The 3,525-nt window shown below is 31.6% G+C and overlaps 1 long non-coding RNA gene across 1 annotated transcript; it reads left to right on the top strand.

Moving 5' to 3' along the window:
* Nucleotides 1,406-3,213, top strand: LOC108663732. Its single transcript, XR_001929744.1, has 3 exons — nucleotides 1,406-1,444; nucleotides 2,064-2,146; nucleotides 3,021-3,213. It is a non-coding gene; the product is annotated as an uncharacterized LOC108663732 (long non-coding RNA).

The raw sequence follows: 3,525 nt of genomic DNA, 5'->3' as shown, positions 1-3,525 counted from the left end.
GAGCATGTTTAAGGAGAACACGATCTTTATAGACGAACATATTCATAATGTGAAGAACACGTTCATTATGTAATAACATGTGCATTATGAGGATTGTACCTTACCCACTGCATGTGCATATTGGATAGTTGAGGATGTATTGGTTTAATAACATGGTGGAGTTCAATGATACTTAACAAATGTGTCAAGTGTTTTCTTGAGAAAAAGGAAAATGGTAAAGCACATTTACTACAAAAAAAAAAGTTAAGAGGAAGATTCTTTAACTACATATCTAAATCACCAAGATAAGCTCTCTAAAACATTCCAAAGGTGAAAATAACTCTTAAACCTTGCTATTGGTTCAGAGTTACTTTCATTGCTCTTCGCGTGACAAAGCTACTTATGCTTTTTCTTATTCTATAAAACAACATTCAAAGGAATAATAATATATTAGTCAAAATCAAGCATTTATATTTTTTCCCTTACATGAGAGTTTTTACTATAAAGAAATTCTTATGCACATAATAAAAAGAAGTAATTTAAGTTATGCAAACATGTTTTGCAATCACTCTGATATTGTTGTGTGTATGAATATATAAAATTTATGCAATTGTAGTTAAAATTGGTGATATTTTGAAGAGGAAGTATAAACATTAGAAGTATATGCTAGAAAGAATTTGTCCTACATGCAACACTCCATGGATAGACCTTTTGTAAAGCCCGACCTTATAAAATGCTTGACAGGACATACATATGATGGATAACATGTTTGCATGCTAGGAGAGTCCCGAAAAATTTACAAAAGTCGGTATTGTACCTAGAGGTACAACAAAGTTGATTTAAGCCTCAAACTAGATCAAATAGAGATTATAGGGTGAAATTGAAAATTTTACAATCTAGGAATGATTTAAAATGGTGATTTGGAGCTCGAGGATTAATTTAGAATCAAATCAAAAATTTCACTATCTAGGGGCAAAATGGTAATTTTGCCACTCGAGGACAAAATGGGAAATTTTTTTGAAAGATTTTGATCACATTTGACTTATTGTAGTATGATTTGAGGTTGAGAAGTGAAAAATTGTAATCCCGGTATTTTTCGGAGCATAGGGGTAAAATGATAATTTTGCCACCTTAGGGGCAAAATTGCAATTTTACACACCCAACACTTGTCCAACACATGGATTTTACCCAATATTATCATGGATAATTGAAGGAATTTATATGGTGGAGAGAGAAAGCTTAATAGTTAAGAAATGACACATGGACCAATAATAAGGTGACATGTGTAAAGTTTATAACCATTTATTATTTAACTTTAAATTGAGCACAAAATCAGCCCATTTTCTTCATATGGCCGGCCAAAGGAAAACAAAAGGAAGAACAAAGGAAGAAAAGAAGAACAAGAACCCTAGGTGAGAAAATTCAAGGGAAAATTGGTGGATTTCAAGTAATCAAGCAATTAAAGGTAAAATTTCTTGATTTTAACTTACTTTTCATGGTTAAATTTCATGTTTTCATGGTGAATTCATGGCTGGCCGAATGGGTATGGAGAGAGAATGGTGTTGGATTGATTTGATTTCAAGTTATGTTAGTGTTTTTAGTTAGTTAGTGATGTGTGGCAAGAAAAGCTAACAAGAAAAATTCATTTTCTCCCATTACCCATAAGAGGCCGAATTTTCTAGGGAGAATATTGAGGCTGAAATTGATGATACTTCATGATATTTTGGTGATATTTGATGTTTGGTGAGGTTAGAAATTAAATGGGAAATTTTGGTGTGAAAATCTGAATTTTTGCTCAACGTATAGACATGTGTGATTATTGACTCGGGATTGATAAATTGAATCTCATTCACAGTTACTGAGGTAATTTAGGTATAATTGGAGTGTAGAAAGTGAGAAGAATTGATTTGGAGTTAAATTGGAGATTTTAGCCGATTAGACCGAGTATAGTGTGACTTAGGTCGAATATCACATTTAAGCGATTAATCAGACATTTTGCATTTCATATCATGCATTAGTCGAAATTAGTTTAATTTCAATTTAGTACCAATGTAGTAAGTTTCTCGATTTTGTACTGTGTCAAGGTGGTGAGTCCTCCGACAAGGGCAAGGAAATTATACTCGAGGATCGATAGTTTGAGTACTATAGAAATTCGACTCCTGAAATAGTGAGTAACCTTACTATCATCTTAATTATCTAAAGTGGTTTTTATCCGATTTTATGATTTTATGAAAAATGAGTTTAAATGGCAAATCTTTATTTTTTATAAACAAAATGTGTTTAAACGAAATGATTTTATAAATTGTCTTGAAATTGAATAATGATTTTGAAACAAATAGAGTAATTGGAGACCAATGATATGTTGTAAATTTATGATTTGAATAAATGACTTATGTTAATATGTTAGCATGACTGGCTGGGTTGTGGTTTTTGTGAACTGTATGAATTGTTCTATTTTACATTTGTAGGCTGGGTAGTATTAAATTAAACCTGTCATGCTGTCAAAATTTTATTGTATGGTGGGTATTGCTTGCTGTAGTGGGCTGGATTCTGTGGACTAGCTTATTAGAGGGGCATGGAATCCTGACATAATTTACCTCGGTTGGAGAGGCGAGTAGGGTAACTCTCGAGGTATAACTTTTAGAGTTCACTTCACGCCAAACCACCGTGTGAGGGGGAACTCGGCCAACGCCAAGGAAAGGCTATATTTTCTAAATAAAAACATGATTTATGAGTATATAACTTTTTAATAGCCTTGGCGGACTCGGTTTGGGATAGCCCTCGGCCAAGGTATCCATGATCATTGAGTATGAGAATAATTTTTGGCATGAGCCAAGTTTTAAGAAATTCATAAACCATGTTGATTACTCGATTTAAATGAATTGAATTTTATTCGGTTGAAATGAGTTGAAAGATGATAAATTAAAGTTTGATGATTTATTTTATCTGTCTCCATTTACTCGACTTTAGATATTTTAGATGGTATTTGTTTACTCATTGAGATTTTATAATCTCACCATCCTCTTTTCCACCCATTTCAGGCTCAGAATAAACTGTAGATAGCTGATCGCATCGAGGACTACCATTGGAATTGCATTTTCCAAACTGTAGGTTCACGATCCTCTTTACTTTTGAATATTCGGGGGTCCCACTTGTCACTATAAATTAAATTTCATACTCCAGTTATCTGTACTACTGTATATAGGAATTTATTTTGCTTTTATGTTGTGAAAAAAAAATTATTTACGCAATGTTCTAAAAATATTGTTTTATAAGAAAATAGAATATTTTACTTAATATTTCTTTTATTTTTCTATTATATCCAAATAAGCATAATTTCATTTTAAATGAAGATTTTAGACTTTTAAACTCATTTTGATTATGAATTATGTGTTTTATACTTGTATATTACATTTTAGCCAATTTCAAAATTTTTGGAAAAAATGACCAAAATACCCCTATGAGACGAAAATTATTATTTTATTTGTTTTAAGTTGAAAACAGTTTAAAATCTTTTAGAACGTGGTAATTGGCAACAGTTACTTA

This window comes from Theobroma cacao, chromosome 10 (genome assembly GCF_000208745.1).
Source record: "Theobroma cacao cultivar B97-61/B2 chromosome 10, Criollo_cocoa_genome_V2, whole genome shotgun sequence".
Lineage (NCBI taxonomy): Eukaryota > Viridiplantae > Streptophyta > Magnoliopsida > Malvales > Malvaceae > Theobroma > Theobroma cacao.
Note: the sequence above shows the minus strand (reverse complement) of the source record. Positions and strands in the feature narration are given on the sequence as shown.